Source organism: Falco punctatus (assembly GCF_963210335.1).
Source record: "Falco punctatus genome assembly, chromosome: 1".
Lineage (NCBI taxonomy): Eukaryota > Metazoa > Chordata > Aves > Falconiformes > Falconidae > Falco > Falco punctatus.
The window spans coordinates 67,023,942-67,046,042 of NC_137580.1; the positions used below are offsets into that span (position 1 = coordinate 67,023,942).

Consider the following 22,101-nt stretch of genomic DNA (forward strand, 5'->3'; position numbering starts at 1 on the left):
TCTCCGGCCGCCTACATCTTCTCCGAGAAGAAAAGAGAGGAAATAAAATAAACCCGCACTTGTATAATTTTAGCCGCAGTATCTTTTTTTCTGTTTAATATAAAAGGGGTTTGAGGCCGCTTTTCGCGACCTCGGCCCCCGCTTGTGCCGGGCAGAGCCACCCCGCGCCCCCGCGCAGGGAGCCCCGCGCTGCCCACCGGGCCGGGGCTCGGCCGCTGCCGGGCGCGACTCTCCCGGCCGCCCCGCGGTGTCGGGGGCTCGGCGGCCTCGTTTGCGGGCTTCCTCCCTTGCGGCTGCCGCAGCCCCCGCCTGCCCCGAAGGCGGAGGGCTGCGACGGGGGCGCGGGGGATGCGCGGGCCGCTCCCACTGCCGCGGAGCCCGGCGGGGAGAGCAAACGCTGCCGCCGCCGAAGCGGGAACCGCGGCGGCCCTGCCTTCTCGGAGGGCGGGCTCATGCCTGCCCGGGGGGGCACCGGCCCGACCCCGGCCCCGCGACCCCGCACGGCCGCCGCCAGCCCATGCCCGGCACCTCCCGCGGCGCAGCCCGGTGCTGGCAGCCTGCGAGCGGGAGCGTGGCGGCCTCCAGCCCCACGGGGGGCGGCTGCGTGGTCGAGGTGGGGACAGGCCACCTCCCGCGGCGCCGCCTCGGGAAGAGCCTGGGCCTGACCCCGCGAGCAGCGAGCGGGCGGCCGGGCCGCCCGGCAGGTACAGCCCTGCGCAGCCGCGGCTCTGCCGAGCGAGTCCCCGGGGGGGGCTCCGGGCCGAGCCGGCCCCAACCCCCTGGGCGAGCGGCGCGATTTGCGCGGCCGGAGCCCACCGTCGGGAGCTGAGGGTGGACACGACTGATCGCCCGCCCAAAACCTGGGGAAAAAAAAGAAAAAAAGAAAAAATAGCCACAACCCCCCCAGCCGCCCACCCGGGAGCAGGAGACCGCCGGTGCAGTGAGGAAGAGCCGGGAGCCCTTCGGCCTCAGCCCCTGCCTGGGCGGCAGCGCGGGGGAAGGAGCTGAGCGCGCCCTGTGCCAGCGTGTGGCGGGTGTCAGCGGGGGACAGACACATCTGTGGCCCAGCGGGGCTCCCCACCGAGCCGGGGTGCCGTGGGGGAGCGTCTGACATTTACACCCGCATATGTATATTTATATGCATACATGCATACCTACACACACACACACGCATTGCACATACGTACACGTTACACACACATACGCATGTACGCGCACACACGGAGCACTGTGCGGGCTGTGCTCTGCAGCCGCTGCCCGCAGATGGGAGGGATGCTGCAGCGGCCGTAACCCGCACGGCCATGCACAGACCGCATCGGTGAAACCCACGCCTGACCAGGGAGGGGGGGTGCGGAGCGTGATCCACTCTCTTCTTCCCTCTGACCTTTTTTTAAAGTTTCTCCTCCACCTCCTCTGCTGCCGAGGCTCAGCCCGCGGCCTCCCCGAGGGCCGTGGGGCCACCGGGCGCTGAGGGGCCGCGCGCCGCAGCCCCTTCCCCGGCTGCAGGCTTTTGCCCACCGCCAAGCCCGGGCCACGTTGAACATTAACCGGCCGCAGCGGCCCCACGGTGCAACACGCTACATATAAAATGAATCATCTCCCAGGTTGTAAAACGTCCTGTAAAGTCCACCTATAAATCCTGGTATGCGCTTAGTGCTCTCAGCTTCACGTCTTGCCGTTGCTACGGAGTATTTGCCATCCCCTCCTGTCCCCCCTTCCCTCTCCCCCGAAATCCTGCCGGGCTGCCCGCGGCCCTATCCCCGGTCCCGCATGCCCCGGGAGGGGAGTGGGGCCGCGCGGCGGGACCCCCGCGGTGTCACCGGCTGTGGCCGTCGAGGGCCGGTGGGGCTGCCCCGATCCCTCCAAACTGCAGGGAGGGAGCGAAACAAGCGGGACATGCATCCCTTAACGCTGCAGGGCGGTGGGAGCCCCCTCTCCCCCAGAGCCAGCTAAGGTGGGCAGCTCGCACACGTCCCTGCTGCTCCCACCCTCCGAGGGGGACTGTGCATCTGTGAGCGATAAGAAGAGATACTCATGAATGGCAGCAAGGTCCTGTGAAACTCAGCAAGGGTCGCCCTGCAAGTGCGTTATGTATTTTTCTCTGTATTAAAGGGGGAAAAAAGGAAGAATATTTAATCTGAAGGGAGCGCAGTGCTGCACAGCCTCGGTGGGTAGGCATGGCAAGAGCGATGCGTGTGAGTTTAAATCCGTGACTGAGATTTAGAAAGGAACCTGAGGAACAAGCCCCCAGCCTGCTGGGTCTGTATGTGGGGAAATGGCAGGCACTCCGGGAAAACACAAGGGTAGGGCTGGGCTCATCACTTGATGTGTATATTTAGTGTGGTAGTAGTTCCACCAGCTCATGGGGGACTACTTCCATGCTTAAAGTTATTCACATGCTTGAGTGATTTGCTGGATTGTGGCCATATGTAAAGCAATAAATGTAAGTGGCTACTTCTGTGCAAATAAAATATACGGAGATCTCACAAGCAGATCCAGACCTTGTATTTTTAAGATAAAAGTGAAGAGAACACCTCTTTCATTCAATTTAAAAAAAACACCCCACCAACAATTAAGGTCACTGGGACAACATAAGCATAAAAGAGCATAAAGGCTTTCCTTTATGAAAATCCTTGCCAGGCACTTTCAAGGCTGCATTATCTGGAGAGGAGCAGGAATCTACAAGCCCTGTACCAATGCAGTTGTTTTCAACCTTCCCAGCAGCAAATTCTTGCACCCGCTTTGGTGGATGCAGACCTAAGGAATGAAGCAATTTCTTGCCAGGCTGGAGGATGGCGTGTCAGTGTGACAGTGGGTCCCAGCCCGTTTGGTGCTCCTTTGAAGTCAGCAGAGCCTGAGCTGGCAGCGCTGAGTGCAAGGGGAGTTCCCAAGCAAGCAGAAACTCTCCTTATGAGGTTCGAGGCGGTTGAATTCCCATGATTTCTCCAGAGAAGGTCATGCATGCTTCCCACTCCTCGGCCAGGATGGGAAGAGCTGTGGAGATGGAGGTGGCTCTTCTGCCCTTTCTCCTTTATCTGTGGAGCCAAAGTCTCTGGCAATTCTCATTTTTTTCGTGCAAGTAAAACAGAGTTTGATTAAAATAATAATATCCAGCTTTTGGCAATGCTTCCTATAAATTCATGGCTTTAGCCTGGACTGTCTCATGGTCAGACTGTAAATTTTTGTGTTCTAACTCCCTGTGACAAATCTCTAGCCCCAGTCATTGTTATTTCCTTCAGCTTTTACATCCTGCTGGCAAAAACCTCCAACTCTGGTATTCTTCCTCCAAAACAGAAATTCCTGCCACAAGGGCCATTACCCTGAGAACATTTTTTAATAAACTTGTTTGGAAAAAGAAAACAAGACATAAAATATATGAATACGAGTAACATCAAATGAGGACTTGGAAGCGGTTTCAAGTAGTATTACAAATAGGAAATAGCTTTCCAGAGATAAAAATACTCTATGTGTTTTGTTAACACCAACATGCAGTCAGGCTTTATTCTCATGGTTTATTTGGATGTTGAGGGACACCTTTGTTGTACTTGATGTACTTGTAACTGCTGGTTGAGCCAGGAGGTCAGAGACTTTAGCTTGTAATCAGTGGGTGACTGGTAAGATCCCTGACAAATAATGTCAGTGTGACACGATCAGGGCGACAGCCATTCTCGCATGTCAACAGCTATGGCTCGGTGAAACTGAGCAAAGGATATGGGGAGGGACGTTTCATAGCACAGGCCGTTTTTAAAATCCTGGTCCATGTACCTGAGCTGCTGTTTAAAACTTCAGCCCCTGATACAGAACAGAGAAAATGGTTCCCACTGGCAGGGCTGATTTTTTTTTTTTCCCCTTGCAACAAAAGGGGATATTAATTACCCTGAGAAGCCACCTAATTGCTGATTTAGTGACAGTTGTAGACTCTCGGCATCTTATAGGGTGTTTCCTTCTAATTGTCTAGGGCGCAGGGAATGTTGCATTTTTCTGTCTTAACAAAAATCTTCTGAAACTGGAGTGCAGCTTTATAACAATTCTCTCCATGACAATGGAGTACTTAATTCTTGCCGTGGCCAGGCACTGCCATTTGAGACCACTCAAATTCCCTCCGGTAGAGCTGGCAATTCTGGGGACATAAATAACAGCTTGGGGACCTGACTGAGGACTGTTTACATGGAAATATTATGGGCCTGCACTGGTCAGTGTACTGTTTTCCTTGCGCTGGAAGGAGCAGAAGCTGTGATGCGTTTGTCAATCCAATGGGGCGTGTATGCATATGCTTAAATCCCATCAGCTTCTAAGGCAAAATTAGCACATGCTCATTTCATACTAGGAGACAGCAGGAATGGACCATGTGCTCACAGGCCATGCTGAATCACGACCAGGCTCCATGGCTGGAGAGAAAAGAGTGGGAACAACTTCCCTTCTTATGGCTTTAGACAGGCTCATTTCATCTTGCATAGCTGGGCAAGGAGCATAACTGGGTAGGTTCTCCTGTGCCTGGAAAAAAAAGAATTCCCAACAAGAAAATATTTAATCTTTTTGCCACAGAAATCAATCAGCTATTTGGGACCAAGTATGTCTGATGTTTAGGGAAACGAATGAATAAGAATTGGAGGAAGCCCTCCAAAGGAACTCTCGGAAGGCTTTTCATGGGGTAAGGAAAAGAACCTGCAGCCCAGGCTACGAAGACCATGCTGATCCTATTTAGAGGCTGTGGGCATGAGCAGACAACCAACACAGCCTTGTGTTAGAAACATGTTGTATTAGAAATCACAGTGTGGTTCCTTTACTTACATCTTCTGGTGGAGAGATGTAGCCAGAGGAGGTGTAAGAAGAAAAGATGAAGCAGCTTGAGAAGAAAAGAGATCTTATTTCTGGTTCCTGTGAGATGTCTTATGTACAGGCTGTCACAAGAAGAAACCTTTGATGAATACAATGCCATGGAAGGCATTGTGTGGTCATAGAAAAGTCTTATGTGCTCTCTAGATCAGCTCAGAGGTGGTATGTTGTAGGAGTGATAATTCTGAATCTCATTCTTTGGTGATGATTTGGTATCATCAATCATCAAACAATTCTGTTTTACTGATTTATTTTAATGGCACACTTTCACTTTCTTATAAGAAATCTTACAAGAAATCTGGTTGAAATAAGCGTGCAGAGGGAAAACTGGACAGCTAAATTGGTAATCTTAACGTAGTTTCTATAAAGGTAATGACAATTCTCATAATCTATTCTTTGTTATTCTTCATGGCATCTGATTAATTTCACTGCAGAATTTAGTTTACGCATATATGCAAGCGCGTGGAGTGTTGTGGGTAGAATGCCCACCCTCGCTGTCCCAGAGGATTACGAATGCCAGGCTGTTGCGAAGAGAATAGCAGAGCCCAGCACAGGCCTTATGAAGAAATCCACCGGTACTGTCCTGCCACTGTTCCAGTTGGAGGGAATCGAGGGCGCTTCCTTTTGAGAAGGTACCTGCTCAAGGAGTTGTCCTCAGTGCAGTGAGGTCTCCCAATGGGGCAAAGAAAAGCCGCACTCTGTCTGTTAGGAGATGCCTGATTTGAAGCTGCAAACATGGGCTTTAGCCAAATGAGTGAAAAGTATAGAATTGCAAAAAGCAGTTTCTGACATACTGGCAAGAAATTCAAGACTGCATCTGACACTCATCTATGCATAATGCTATAGTCCAACACTGCTTAACTCTTAAGGGCATGACATTAGATATGTAATCCTGGCTCTGTGGCCTCTGTGATTAAAATGCTGTCATGTAATCTAGCTTAGTAACTGGTGCTGGATGCACTTACAGCACCCCAAGGGGCTCTTTTAGACTGTAGCCAAAAGACTCCCGTGAGAATTGCTGTAGACTGGAGACACTGTACTAACCCATCTTTCATCTGCTTCCCGCTCTCCTGTTCGCCCTGCAAAGTGTCTATGGATGGGACCTCTCTTTCCTCTGAAAGTGAACTCTTTTCTCCCAACTTGCTCTGCAAGCAAATAGTAAAACCTCAAGGGAGCTGGGGGTTGGGCCCCCAGAACCAAAAGGATGAGGCGGTTGCTGGATACTATGCATGTGAGTGCAGGACGACCCTATGCCTTTAGCACAGAGGGTCAGACAGAGACACTGTGTCTCCTGGACCCTTCTGCGTGTAGTGCCCTTGGCCGTAGTGCTACTGGCCCGTCCTGCCAACGTGGCAGCTCCTAAAGCTGAGCCTAGGCTAATGAGGTGTCAGACTGGCTGTGCATCTGCCAAGCAGTGAAATGCAGGACGCCAGCCCTGGTTCACATCTCAGGTGCATGGACAAGGTCAAGCCACTAAGACTATGTTTAAACTGATAGGTCTGGGATGCTTTCAGACCTTCAGATCCAGGTGCATATCCTGGCCATCTAGTTTGGTATAATAATTTAAGCAGTCAAACCCATGTTAAATAGTCATATGTATTCAACCATGGGAAGAAAATCAGACATGGAAGCAAGGTAATGGAACCACAACGTGTTCTTGTCAGGTCCTTGGTGTATGCCAGAGGAGACAGGCGCCTGGAAAGCCCTGTGTAGTTCTTATGACATGCAGGCTTGGTTCAGATGTACCACTTTCAGCTGCTCAGGTACCACTTTCAGCTGCTCTTACCTTAACTAGAGAAACAATCGTGTCCCATGTAGTGTGAAGATAAAGCATTGGTTGTTGTGAAGTGTTCAGCTAACTTGGTGAGGAAGATTAATTTCTGTACATGGACAGCAAACTAAATCCTTAATTTCTACCTGGCAGTGGACACTTACTAGGCATAATGCATGCAATCATTTTTGTTGTTTGGGTTTTTTTCAGATGTAAGATTAGCAGTTCCAACTCCAGGCCTTTTATTCAGGTGAAGAGCATAATCTTCAAAAAAGTCTCTAGAGAGAAAGTGCCTTGTTGGTCTATAAACTGGAAATAGCCTTCCTCCACTAAGTGCCACCCACAGAAGGTTTCAATCAAAAAGGCAAGGGTAGCTACAGGAGAAACTGACTCAGAATGAAGCAGCCACCTCACTGCAACATCATTAAGGAAAGACTTTAATAGGCTTGGACAGATTTATAATAATTAATACAACTTGCTCATTATCTGAGACAAGGCACCTACAGCATATAGCATGTGTCTGTGTGAAATTGTAGACTTACTTGCACAAGTGTGGGCTGATTACATTACATGTAAGTAGCAGGGTGAAGCAGGACATTTGGTCCAAATACATGTAAATAGAGTACCTAACAGTTTAGAGAAAGTCATGTCATGGGTGATTTATACCTCCCTAGTTTGTAAAATCCTGTTGACCAGGTTAGATCTCTTCATTTTGTCTCCCTGGGGAAAAGAGTACAAGATTTTAGGGACTCATCTCCAGAAAAAGTGCCACAGTGGTAGGGATGCCAACTTTTCATTTTCCCAGTGGGTGGTCTGCTGTGAAATCCCCCAAAGGCAAAGGATCTAGAGCTAGCCAGGGCCTCCCTTAAGCTGAAGCATTTAAGAGATTTTTATGTGTAATTTAAGATGTTTGCTGAGAAATAGAGACTCTGATTTAACTATTTGCAGCTTATGATTTTTCCATTAGAAAATCTTAAGGAACCATCAGCACGTTCTATATATTTGACCACAAAATCTCAATTTTTTCCCTCAAATCTGTTGTCCCACAGCAGCATCCTTTGTTCTTCTCTCTCATTTGGCTTGCACTTATTTGGAAATTGTCGCAGAAGACACTTGACTGCTGTTACTCGCACTAAGCAATATGACCCTCTAAGAAGGTTGCCACTCGCTGCTTTTGGGGCAATTTGCAAAGCAAGGGTTTCATCTGGAAGGCTGAGTGCACTAACATCCCTGCATAATGTTTGATACAATTCCCCCAAATGCCCAAGGTTTTGCTCAGCCCTTTCTGTGCAGACCCCCCTCTTTAACACCCTGGGAGCTCAAACCGAAAAGAAGGCGAGCAGCACACAACATTCTTGCACCTAAGCCTCCCAGATATCCCAAAGATGTTGGAGCTGCGTTGCAATAGGCAAATGCAACTACATCTAATTGCCTCCCTTATTTAAGTGTTATATTTTTTGTAGGAAATATATAACTTTTGTTTGACAGTGCAACAGGGTGGTCCTCTTTAAGTAGCCAAAAGAACCTGGAGCCAGTTTCCCCTCCTGCTCCCGCCAGTAAGCTCTTTTTAAGGAAGTAGATGTGTGAAGGAGCAGCAGACAAGATAGAGACCGCCAGATGTTCCTCTGAGAGCTGCCTCCTGACTGGGATAGAATCCCAGCTGTTCGCTGACTCAGGGGGATTCCAAGCAGAAAGCTCTGGGATTTGCCGTGTGTGCGCAAAAGAAAGGCACAGCCTGCACTCCCTTACGCTGACTCTCCCGAGCTTGCAGATGGAAGGGGGAGGTGTGTGCTTGGCTAGGAAAAGGATGCTGCAAGGATGGTGAGCGTGTGCCAGACAACCCTTTCAGGAGAAAGCCTCAGCTCCCAAAATCATGCTGATGAGGTAGGTAGGCACATTTCTCCTGGGACCTATACTAAGAAATCCTGCTCTGTGAAGTGAACTGCTGCCTTAAATAGTCTGGGCATTTGTCTAATTTATAGGAAGAATGCCAAGGAAATGGCTCTGCTATGGATGTGCTGCAGGCTGACAGCTTGTGCCTGGCTTGTAAAATATATTAGATACTTCTGGACATATTTACAAACATCTCCTGGTTAGGATAATAAGCTGCTTGGCCAAAGTCAATATAAGCTGCAGCATACATTATATGCCTGACCAAAACATACTTTCCATCCAAAAATCATGGTTTAGCCTCAGAAAACCTCCCCACTACAACCTGTGTTTAATGTCATTGATTCTGGGGGAAGACAAATTTCCCTGCACCATTGGTCCCTAGGTCACAGTCCCTAACCAAGGGCCTGGCGAGATACGGCTCCACAGGCTGTACAGATTGACTTGCTTGGACATGGCTACAGATAATGTGCCATGAAGAAGGAAGAAAAGCCCCTCTTTAGGGTGGTTTTTATTCTATACTTTTTCTAACTTTCAGGAACAGGTGCCACACATGCAAATGCCCTGCTAAATGGATATGCGAGGGTCTCGCATATAAATTCTGGAGACGTGCACCATTACTCTGAAGGCATGCATGGCAAGCCTCTGTACGCTGTACCTGCTCTTATTCACAGCGCATTTCATTATGAGACATGGCCAGTGGCAATTATCCACACCAGAAAACTAGAGCAGGCTGTGGCTTTTCCCTGCTGAGCAGGCATGTCATTCAGCTGTGTCTAAATCGCCTCCTCAGCACAGGGGTCTTGGCAGGCTGCGAACCACCTGGGTTATCTGTCCTCTGCCACCTTAGGCCGGATGTGCAGGTTAAAGGAAGGCAGAGAGCTCTGCACACAGTAATGCCTGTGGCTTTGCTCTGGGTGGCTCAGCAGGGCTCTGTTGCCTGTGAGCCTGACCCGCCTTGGAGCTGGCAACCGCTGGTGGTCCCTGACTTCTGGGACAGTGCATGCTGCCAGCTTGGGGCTGCAGGCGTGGATGGCTGAGGTCCAGCATCACAGGCAGAGGAAAACCTTGGCAGCTCTGCAGGCTCACTTTCACTCATGGCCAGGATTAGGGGCACCTCTCATCCTCCTTGATAAAACCCAGCATGGGAGTGGATTGAACCTGCTCCTAAACCAAGAGCAGCTCAGCAGCCACAGCCTGACCAGCTCTGCTTCGTGCTGCTGCACCCCACATCTTCATGGTTTCGAGGCTTGCCTCCAAAAACCTGACCGTAAAGTGGCAGTGTTGGTGGCTATGTCACAGCTTCAGCTCCTAGGTAGGAAGTACAGCAGAAGGGAAGTACTGGAGGAGGGGGCATTACTGCTCCTCTGAAAATCCCCTCTGGAAAAATAGCTTCTTAGTATTTTATACTAGTGCTTTTAATTGGTAGTGTTACTTGCGAGAGCTTTGCAATACAATAATTCCAAGGCAGATGGGTCCGCATTCAGCTAAGCACTGCTAGCTAGCACAAGGTGAGAAATTCCCTGCTCAGAAAGGCTGCCATTTAAATAGATAAGGCAAACTGTAGGAGGAGGAACAGAGCTAGAGAAAAGTGAAAATACTTGCTCAAGGTCACATGGCAGATCAGTGGCAGATCAACAAAACAGTCTGGATGTCTGAAGTGCCGGTCTACTGTTCTGTGAAATCTTTGGAAAAAAAGTCTCTAATAGCTGTAGCTATTCTCATGCCCATGAGTGTCTGCAAATAATACATCATAACTGAAATTCTGGCATCCCAGAAATAAGAATTCCATATTTTATGCACTCAGAGTAGGATCCCCTAAGGTGACTAATTTGAAAGTGAAACGGTTTGATGGTTCGGGCATTTATTTTTAAAAATTAACTTTTGGAAAGCATAGCTGAACTGAAGGCCATTTTCCTCTGTGGTGCGAGGAACATGCTGGTGACCATAATCTTGGCTAAAATATAGGATAAGGAACTCTTTGTCCTTCCCCCCCATGTGCTATTTTGAGTTGGCATGTGTTTACAGAGATAACATTTGATGTCATAGTTGCCACATTTGACAGAGAAAAGCCTGAGAGAACCATTAACTATAGGACGAGTCAGCAATCAAAGGTATCTTTGTCCTTTGCTAAATGATTAGCTCAAAGCAATGCTTCTTCTGAAGTTTCCAGCCCAAGAAAATCCTACAAACAAACATTCTAATAGCTATTATAAAATAAAGAATCCCTTATACATAACAGAATTTTACAACTGTGGAAAATCAACTCATTTTTATTGCCCACAAGACGAAATACTTATTTGTATTAATTTCTAAATGCATTCTAGCAATGTTAATTACGGATTTGAAAGCATCGGTGAATGAAAGCATAGAAACTAGAGACAAATAGGAGTCAGGATCCCAGATTTCTTTTTCTGCTCTGCTACTCGGTTGCTTTGTAACCCTGGGTATGTCACTTAACCTGCCCACCTCAATGCATCCATATGCAAAAGGCAATGATGATTTCTAATTCACTGGAAGATGCCTCTCCTTCTGCTGTAGACACAGGTCCTTGACCCTTCCGGGGGTGTGCTTGTGAAGATTTTGGGAGAAGTTTTTTTCTCAGTGAATCCAGGTAATCCCCAATGAGCTATGACTACTATGGGACTGTATTATTCAGTAGATTATATGTTACTGTCAAAAAGAAGAATTGCATGGAGATGACTTTCCTGGGGCACTGCTGGTCACAACTGCTTTGAAGACATTTAAGGGGAGGATGATGCTGGTCCATGATGAACCCCCAGACCACACTTTATTCTCTTAGATGCCTCCAAGCAAGGAGAGGAGCCATTGGTATCTTTGCCTGCAGCTCAGTTGGTTTCTGGACTGTAAACCACCCTCACAATAGCTGTGCGAAGGGGAAGATGGGAATGGGATAGGGACAGCTTAATTTGTTTCTGTAGGGGAGGGGAAGACAGCACACAGGAGGTCCTTTGGGTAACGGCATCTGAGCAGCTAGGGGAAGATCCCACACTGAAGCATATTTAACTTCATACTAATGGTTAAAGAAGAGCGAGATTATTTTTAACATACTACTTGTGAAACATTTTTCCTGTTCCTTGAAGACGTACTTTGGCAAAAGGTGTGACACACATACTTGTAATAGTAAACGCTGTTACTGAGATACATGGCACTACATGCATCCATAAGAATGTAAAGTTGCCTTTTGCAAAATAATGTTTTAGGTGCTTAAAATTTTTCCATACTAAAACTTCATCCTAAAAACATCCATGAAGGATGTCTATCTTTCTTTATTATCTTTTGGTTAAAGATTCAACACAAATGGCTCAGCCAGTATTTCCAGGGATAATGAAATTCATCTGTCATTTGGCTCATTTTCTAAAGGGAGAAAAACACCTCCATTGCGTTGCAAAGCACTGGCTTGTACGCGCTTAGGAGCAGGGATGTGAATTTGCTGACAGGGTTACTCTGACGTCAGGAACGTGCCCTTTGCTTTCCTAAATAATATCAGCCAAATTTGTGAAATTCTAGTTTGGACATACTCTGGAAAAACTTGTTAGAGTTGGGCAGCTAAATTCTCTGAAGCTTACATGTGCTGTAGCCGTTGCCAGCTCTCGTCAGACTATGGCTGCTGTAGGAAACATGCATCAATGTGTTACAAAGCCAAAACGCTGCAGTATGTCCCCACCGGTTCTCCATGATGATGGTGAGGTGGGGGCTGCCGCTTGCTTCACTTTCTGGAACCACCCAGTCATCTGTCAAACAAATCCACAGGCTGCACTTTTGAACCCCAGATATCCAGCCTAGGCTCCACCGGGCTGGGCAGGCTCATCCTTGGCCAGCTTTGAAGATCTTAAGGAGAGTTTGTGACCAAGTGGTGGCTGGAACCATCACTTTTTTGTAAAGCAGAACTTGCCAAAAGACTTAAGTCATCCCGGCCAGACTGAAATTTGGGGAGGGCTGAGCACTTTCTCCGTAGAGGTGATGGAGAGTTAAACATTGCTTGAGACAGCAGGGCATGCCCGGCTGGAGACCATGAGAGACAGCCCAGGCAAGGGCACTGTGGCATTAGGAAGAACTGCAATGGGCTCTATCCCCTCTGGAGTTTGTAAGCATGAGCAGTGGGCGATTGGCGTGGATAGGGAAGGCAACAACAGTGGTTGTGGTTAGAGGAGTCCTTCACTGGCACGGTGAAGAGCACGCTGGGGAAAGCAGCTCAGCCCGAGTGGCTGGGCCCCGCTGCCTGCATCACCTCTGCAACAGCTGTGCAGAGGCAGGTGGCTGCTGCTCCCACCCAGTAAGGGCTCAGGGCTGAGGTGGCAGCAGCTGTGGCTGGCAAGGAAGCAGGGCTGTCACTGTCAGCCAGACTGGGAGTGATGTGCCTCCGACCCCAGGATTTTGCACACAGGAACCCAGTTCTGGCACATCTCATTTTCTCTTCCCTCCATCTGGCAAAGTGGGCTGCCTCTGCCTTTGTCTTCTTATCCCAGGAGAGGAAAACAGTGGTTTGCTACACAGCTGAGAAGCCTCAAGCTGAATCTTTACTCATGGATGGGGACAGGGGGCCAAAGAGCAGTGCTGGTGTGCAGCCTTCAGCTCCTGGGACGGTGCCTATGTACTTGAGACTGGCAGCACTTCAGACTTCCACAGTTCACATACGTGTCCCAGTGATGTCCCCAGCCCACGCTGGGTCAGGCCTTTGCTGTGCAATATTCCCTGTGCCTGGCATGGAGCTGCAATAGGTGCCAGGATGGAGAACTGAGGGCACACAGTGGGTCCACTGGAAGTCAGCATTGGCAGTTAGTAGCTTGTATTTCTATACATGAGCAGTTTTATACCTAAGCATGGACATTATTTTTTGTTGTTATGATAGCTAGAGAAGGGAGATGTGGGGGGCTGGAGTTTGAGAAGGTTTGTGATCAGTGCCCCCCACATCCTTGGGCAACAGAGCAGGAGGATATCGGAACTGCTGGCTCTAAGGTAACACCAAACAATGCAATTTTCTGCAAAATCCTTCTTCAAACCCTATTTTGTCCAATGGAAATAATTGTTAAACATGTTACAATTAAATAATGCCATTGGGATTTGTACCATGTAATGGTGCATCCTAGAACAGTGTGTCACCTCTGAGGTATCCCAGTTTTGTGGAAACTTCTTGACTTTAGCCTCTCTGTGCTCATTTCATCATGTTAAAAATGAAGACAATCTTTTTCCTTTTTGTCTTCCCCAGGAAAATTCTGTTTGCCCTCTACCCTCAGGGAAACAGAGACAGGGACAAAAGAAAAAAAGGAAAAACAAAATAAGCAAACAAAATTAGATTGTTTTTTTCCTTAAAAACTTCGAACATTTAAAAACCAAATGTTTTTCACAAAAAACCTCACATCTGTTATTTATAAAATTCCATTTTTATGTGATTTTTTTTTTTACTGGCTCCCATTCAGATACCAACAAAACAAATCAGACACAAGTATTACATGTTGTACCAGTAAGTGCTAGAGTCCCTGAAAGAATATAGCATGATTATTTTTTTTCTAAAGATTTGGCAAGGGAGGTGTGTTTGGAGGAGGGATAGAAGGAGCAGAGGTACCTTGAGAACAAAGAGAAGGGTGATTAATACAGTACAACCTTCTTTATCTTCTTTGTCTCCAGATACCAAAAATATTCAGTTGAGTAAGGAAAATGGCAAGTGTTACATCCCTGATGAGAACCTCAGGCAAATGAAACAGACTTCCAGGTAAATCCATTTTCTTCTTCAGATGAATATATTCAAAAAGGCACAAGCTTGTCAGCTTGAGCTAGTGCTTATTTTTAAACATTTATCTAGTCAGCATGCCAAGCTCCTAGATACGCTCACAAGCAAAATTCTTAAGCCCAGTGCTTTATAACTGCAGAATGGCACTGTTGTCTTTCTTGGGAAATGCACTATTTTGGCTGGGTCTGCACACAGAAGCTGTGTTGCTTCAACCACTCAGGCATAAGAGCACCAACACAACCTTTCCTTTCTCCCCCGCGTTGTTACTGCCATTATACCAATATAAAGACCCCGTACTGATATTATTATTCCTCGCCAGGACAAGGAATGAATTGCAAGCACCTTCCTGCCACTGTAAGTGAATTGATACCAGGAGCTGTAGATGCAGTTAAAAGACCCCCCTTGTGCTTCCCCCCCTAGGTCTCCCACACAATTGACACAGTTACACTTGTACGAAATCTAGCTATAGAGTAGGCTTTCATGGACCAGGAGTCTTTACCCTTTTTTAATCCACTTAGATTAACAGCAGTGCACTGCTAATTCACATGGCAAAGGGGTTTTTGCAAAGCACAACTTTTTCTTGTAGCAAATATAGATGAACCCACTTTCGCCCAAAGAATTGATTACTGGATGTCTTTGTGGGTTTTGTACAGCACCCTGGTCGTGTGAATTAGGTGTAGTTTGGTGAATGTGAAAGCTTGATCCTTCTTTCTCCAACCATATGTGCAGAAGGAAGGAATTTGTGTTCAAGTTTAGGATGATAAAAAATAAAACAGCTCTGTGTGGATTTTTTTACACGTAACAGTTTTGGGTTTATGTCTTAATACCAAGCTTTTTAAAATAACAGAAATACAGAACCCTCTGAAGTTTTCCCGAAATGTCTGTTATGCAAAGAATCACAATCTCCGTTAAACTGACAACACATTTTAATGGGAAACAAACAAACAAAAAATCGTAAATTTGTTATGTTAAGGGATAACTTTGGCCTGTTAACATCACTGCTAGTCCAAAGGAGACTTAGTCCATAAAGAAGTTTCTTTTGAGATGAACAATTAAATATGATGTGTTTATTAAATATTAAAGGATTATGTATATTTTCCATACATAACTTGTCTAAATTGATTTTTAGGCCACTCAGGATTTTCACTAATAGAAATCAAGCAATTCAGAATCCAGGCTATTGCTGCTGCCTTAGTTGAGCTAAGGTGCTAAAGGAATTTTTAGATACGACGAGGTCTTCTATCTACTACATGGTCTTCTATCTACTACCTATCATTCAGTTACATCAGTACTATTTGTCCTAATGTGATAAAGATAGGTGCTACAATAATTCTAAGAGAACAGAAATATATACACACAGAGAGTGGCAGGTGTCACCAGAAATAGATCATAAGCTGGAGGGGAGGCATATGAGGGCAATTTGTACCTATGTTTGTTTAAGTTTTTAAAATCTTTAGTATTCAGAATTTTCCTTCTGGAAGTTTTGTCAAAGCACTGGGAGATTCCTCAGCAATTTAATATAGATGCAAGTATTTAAATTTTCTTACACTGGGTATACATATATGAACTTAGCCAGTGACTTTATTCACATAGTTAGTTAGGCTTGTGCTTCAGTACTTTGCCAAAAGAACCAAACAGATTTTTCCCTGATTGTTCAGCAAAGGAGTTACACTGGTGTTAACAAAAAGACTCTCTGTATGAACTAGTTATTAGTCACATTCTGTCGATCTGTCAGATTTTGCTTCCTCCTTGCTTGATGCCTCATCTGCTAAATCTCCATTCACTTGTAGAGTAAGGCAAGTAGAATGAACTGAAACCTGATTTTTTTGTATAAAGAATTACCAGAAAATCTCAGTCTGGAACCAAAAATAAAAAACCTGGTGGATTAGTAGAGATTAAAACTACCGAAAATTTTCTCCCACTATTCAATCACAAATCTGCACTTGCTTGCTGCATTCTTTTAAAATCTTCCAGTGAAAATTAAGATTTGATTTTCGTAACAGTAAAATGTCAGCAGCAGTAAAAGAGAGGCTGTTCTTCCAGGCTGCAATGGAGATGAAGATTGCATGGCCCTTCTTTTCCACTTCTCTTACTCCAGCTCTGTTTCAGTTTCTTACCCTGTGATAAACGGCACTTGGATCCAGGTGGATCCTGCTGTATCACAAGCACGGCTTCCTAAAGCATAACATCGTGCTCTGTACCAGCACGGCGTGCAGCCAGAGCCTGCGGTAGTGCAGAGTGCGTACCTCCATCCAGTCTCCTGAAATGCAGCGAGGAAATGGGCATAAGCTATCCTCTGTGCACATCAGATCTGGAAAATAATAACCGATTTTTATTTGTATAAAGCATGAGGCCAACATTGTCACCAAAACTAACTGTGATGCTGATAATTTCTGCTAATAATGATAACTTCAGTCTAGTACATATTGTGTGGGGTAGTGATGTTATCTTGCTTACTAACATGTAAACCTTTTCAGCTTCCATCGTGCAAATCCTATCACATGGTGTTCCATAGAGAAAGCTCCACTTTAGCAGACCAGATGGCAGGTTTAGGGCTTTTAAAGGCTGTATCCAAAACCCATTGGAGCAGACTTGGTCATTTTACATCCAGTGACTTTGCTGAGCACATGAAACAAAGAGCTAGCTTCTGCACTCATCGATGCACAAAACTGATCATTTTGGCATTATAAGGAGGGATTAATTCCTGGTGGCCGTGTCTTGCCTGTGGGACTGGGGTGCTCCATATTACCACACCTTGTGGAGATCGCTCTGGTTAACTCCTAGCCCACAGACTCCCTTTCCTCCCTCCTGACTGGGCAGGGGGCAAAGAAAAGGGGCTGCTTTTCCACATTTCATCCTAACATAGAGTCAAGATGTAGCTGAGGCAGACAGCAGGACCCAGGAGCTAAGTGGTACTCAGGGTCAGACTGCATAAACACAGTCAGTATTAAATCTGTATTATTTGCTTTTGCTGCAGTGCCTTGGGTCTCTGAGAACCTTACTGTGCCAGGCACTGTACAAGTCCAGAACAAACTTACCCCGATATAGACTTTGAATAAGGACAGTATTGAACTATGACAGATTTAGAACACAATCTTTAAAGGTATAATTAAAAGTACCTTAAAACCCTGTTTTTTTTGAGCAACACCACCCCCCACCCCCCTTTAGAGGGGAGACCTTGTCAGGCACTAAATAAATGTTTACTGAAAGGTGTTTATGACTCAACATTAAATAAATGATTTAAGATGGAAATGTTGACAGAATCTGAGTGCTAGCAATACTTCCAAGAATCCTGATGCATCTGGGAATTTATTTCCTTTTACAGCCCATGATAAAAAAGAGAATTTCTCTATCCGTATTTTAAAATAAAAACAAAATTTCACATAAAGGGCCAACCAAAATGATTTGAAAACAGGATTCTATGCTGGAAACAGGGACAAAACCTCTATTGTAGATGTTTCAGCAGGAAAAAACCCAAAAGATCATTTCCATGTGTCACATAGATTCCTTTTTCTGTTTACAACTCATTGTTTCAGAAGTTAGGATTTTTAACTACTGCTGTCTTAATTTCTCTATTCCCCTTGTTTGTCTTTTTATCTTAGAATGTGTATGTGCTTCAGAAAAGTCGTCTTAATTTTGACCCACTGGTGGCCTGGCTAAGCGCTAAGCTAATATTGACTAATATTTCAAAATAAATTGCTCCCTCTAGTGAGATTGCAGCAGTACTGATGTCTAGCAGATGCGACCGAAAACTGCTTGAATATGTTTTTCTGTACCACTTGATAAAGTGGTTGGCTCATTACGGATTTGATTCTGCGCTCCTTACTCAAGTCAAAACTCCAGATGATCTCAAGAGGAGACTTGCCTGAGCAAGGAGTGCGTGATAAGGCCTTCTGCATTTAAGATAATATTATTTACAAAGGCTTATGCCTCCTACACCATTAAAACCTTCCTTTATACAGCATGCCAATTAACCAGCAGACCTTTGGGGAAGCACGCTAGCTCGCAGAACGCTAAAGCCTTTGCTATGAATAGTTTTCATACAAACAATACTGTTATTACCATCTTCTTCGTTTCTTTCAGCTCCAAGTTGTTTGTGGAAGAAAAATTCCAGGTAAAGGTAGACCTCACTCCAAACATGAGCTGGGTGCTTCAGGATGTTCCCCTACATCCAGCAGCTTTTCAACTAAGAAGATATTAATATGGTGTACTTTGTGGAATCTTCAAAAGGCTCCTCAGTAAAAAGACATTAAAAAGGAACAGCATTAGCATTCTTTTCAGCACCTTCTACCATGTCAGCGTGAGAAGTAAAGCATTTCCTAAGGAAATGAGTGCCTTTTCACTTCTTGATTAATAGACCTACTCTGGGAGCGCTTGGGAATAACTCCCAGACAAGGAAGGACCAGGGTGCTGGGATGCTTCTCTGCTAATTCATACATGCTGCTCATTAGCAGCATTACCCTGAAGCTGGCTGTGCAGTCACTGCAGACACCGGGGGCCAGGGAGGCCCTTGCCTGCGGAGGCCAGGCCAGGCCCGGGCGGCCTCCCCGCTCCCAGCACACACGGGCGGCAGCTTGCCGAGCAAACCTGTGCTGGCAAAGTGAAAAACCAGTAACTGGTGTCTTGTTACCAGCCATCCTGCTCCCTGCTGGGCAGGGCAGGGGCTGTTGCTGGCAGAGGCCTGGAGCCTGTGCTGCCGGGGCAGCGGGCCTGCCAGTCCCCCCAGCGGCCGTGGGTCTGGGGGCTCTCACCAGAGGTTACCTGCCAGCACGGCCGACCAGATGCCGAGAGCAGCAGCGCTGCAAAGCAATGCTGGCTGTTGCAGGGTGATTTCATTAACGGCACAGCCTGATTTCATTAGCGGGATGATTGGATTAGCGGCCGATGAGTGGCTGTAATGAGAGCAGCCCCAGCCACCTGCCCCTGCCCTCCCTTGCGTGCCCGCGGTGTGGGGGGCTTGACCTGCCGGGGGCTGGGGTGTTGCCCAGCCGCACGCAGAGGGGAGGGAGCACTGCGGACCACACAGTATGGCAGCAGGGCCTTTCTCTCTCCCCCCACACCGTGGCCCTGCCTGCTACACTGAGAAGATACAAACACTTGGCAGGCTCCCGGCGCCCCGAGAGAGGTCTCTCTCATGGTCGTGGCCTAGGGATGGCCAGGGATGTGGCCGCCATCCCGCACCACAGAGGGGATGCAGAGTGGGCTGTGGGAAAGCCCATGAGGAGAGCTGAGGCAGTGGCGTCTCTGGGGTTTGTGAAGGGACCTCAGTGCCCAACAGACAGCATGAGGTGAAGGCAGAGCCACTGTGGGCACTCGCGGGGCGCAGCTGCAGCAGGCCGCCATGCCGCAGAGGCCCAACTCAACTGTCGCCCAGAGTCCAGGGTCCGGACCCACCCCTGCTATCAGGGAGAGGCTTTTTACTTTCAAAGAGAAAAACGTTGGCTTGACTGGCATGAAATGAGCATCTCGAAGAGGCCTCAGCCCCCTCAGACTGCATGAGAGCAAGGCCACCCCACCAGAGGAGGTAGGTGTGAGGGGAGGCAGGAGATTTGCCTGAATACAGGGACCTCCTGCTCCAAACCCTTGTTTCTGGCAGGGCAGACTCTGCCCCAGCACTGGGCACAAGGCTTTGTTCACCATAGCCCATGGATAGCTGGCTGTGCAAGGCAGGCCTGTCCCTCTAGCAGCTTCTCCTCCCGGCCTGGCTGCCAGAGGGAGAGGAGCTGCACCACCTGTGCCAGGTGCTGCTCCATGGCGCTGAGGGGACAGGTCCCTGAGGCTTGGCTGCTGGCCTGCCGGGGACACCATTTCCCAGCCTCACTCTTGCTTTCCAGCGTCATGTTTTAACATGTGAAAGCATCACCAAATCGCTGAGGCTGGAGACGCAGTCATGATCATGAGCTGGGGTCCTGTTTCTGTAAGCAAAGCTCTTGGCCAGAGCAGGTCTCTGGAGGTCTGAGCAGACCCATGGCTGCAGGAGAGCAGCTGCCACAGGCAGCGGTGGATGATTTTGTTCTGTAAATGAAGTAATGACTTAAAGGCAGGTGCTAAGGTTTCTTAAACAAATATTTCCTAACTTCTTTTCAGCGAGGAATAAAAGAACATATGACTCCCAAAAGCAATGGATTAAGAAAAACAAACACAGGGCCTTTTTGGAAACGTTGAGAGCTTTGTTGCGGGCTACTGGCAGGCCTGAGGGGGAGACTGCCTCGGGGGGGAAGCGACTCTGCAGCCCTCCCGCCATTCCCTGCCATGCCTCCGGCAATGGGAGCTTGTTCCCAACTGCAGCATGGGTCCTGCCGTGGCCCCTCAGCGTTTTGCTGAGTGCAGCAAGTTACCTGGCATGACCATGAGAAGATGCTTGTTTCCACAACCCCTCCAAGCACAAGTGTGCGTGTTTGTAAAGAAAGTCAAGTTTGCAAGGAGGGGTAATATCTTTTTAATGCCTCAGCTGCTATAGGTGAAAAAAACTAACAAATACCTAGCTTGGTAAGGTGTAAGGGAGTTTATTGGGATTTATGATTGCTGCAAATTACACATCCTGTTGTTGCTAGGAAGCTTTTTTTTTAGTTGCAAACAACTGCTTGAGGTAAAATGGCCATCATGCCAGAGTCCAGTGTGCTTGGTGCTTACAGACATGTATGCAAGTTCGTCATGACTGTCTTGACTTCTGAGTGGCTTTCTGGTTCTTTGTAGCCATGCCCACTGCTTTTTGAAACATAACATGCATTTTCAGCAATTTCTGATGACAAGTGGTGTTTCTCAAGGGTCAGTTTTGGGACTAGTGCTGTTTAATATCTTTCTCAGCGACATGGACAGTGGGATTCAGTGCACCCTCAGCACGGTTGCTGACAACACCAAGCTGTGTGGTGCAGTTGACACACTGGAGGGAAGGGATGCCATCCTGAGGGACCTTGACAGGCTTGAGAGGTGGGCCCGTGTGAACCTCATGCAGTTCAACAACACCAAGTGCAAGGTCCTGCACGTGGGTCGGTGCAGTCCCAAGCACAGATACAGATACCGGCTGGGGGATGAAGGGATTGAGAGCAGCCCTGTGGAGAAGGACTTGGGGGTGTTGGTTAATGAGAAGCTCAGCATGACCTGGCAATGTGCGTTTGCAGCCCAGAAAGCCACATGTACCCTGGGCTGCATCAAAAGAATTATGGTCAGCAGGTTGAAGGAGGTGATTCTCCCCTTCTCATGAGACCCCACCTGGAGTACTGTGTTCACCTCTGGGGTCTCCGATATAGGCAGGACAATGGACCTGTTGCAGCGAGTCCAGAGGAGGGCCATAAAGGTGAGAGGAGGACTGGAGCACCTCTCCTATGAAGACAGGCTGAGAGAGCTGGAGCTGTTCAGCCTGGAGAAGAGAAGGCTCCGGGGGGACCTTATAGCAGCCTTTCAATAGTTAGAGGGTGTTTATAAGAAAGATGGGGACAGACTTTTTAGTAGGGCCTGTAGTGAAAGGACAAAGGTAATAGTTTGAAACTAATTAGGTATTAGGAAGAAATTCTTTACTGTGAGGGTGGTGAGGCGCTGGCACAGGTTGCCCAGAGCAGCTGTGGATGCCCCATCCCTGGCAGTGTTCAGGGCCAGGCTGGATGGGGCTCTGAGCAACGCGGTCTAGTGGAAGGTGTCCCTGCCCATGGCAGGGGGTTGGAACCCCATGATCTTTAAGGTCCTTTCCAACCCAAACCATTCTATGATTCTATGACTCAAATGGCTAAATGTAATCTTCAAAAATGACGAAGAAGCTTACTTTATGGGTTTGTGGGGGTTTTATTTGGTTTTATTTTATTTTATGCATATGCCTACAAATTTTAGCCTTAATGATTGCTGTTTATTTTAGGTT

General features: G+C 47.4%; 1 protein-coding gene across 1 annotated transcript in view; it reads right to left on the minus strand.

The window, feature by feature from the left end:
- ENPEP (glutamyl aminopeptidase) overlaps positions 1-22,101 on the minus strand; it is a 94,560-nt gene continuing 72,459 nt past the window's right edge. The window contains exon 20 of the mRNA XM_080400888.1: positions 1-22,101. This exon is cut by the window's right edge and continues 7,643 nt beyond it. The gene's annotated coding sequence lies outside the window, so the exon portion shown is untranslated.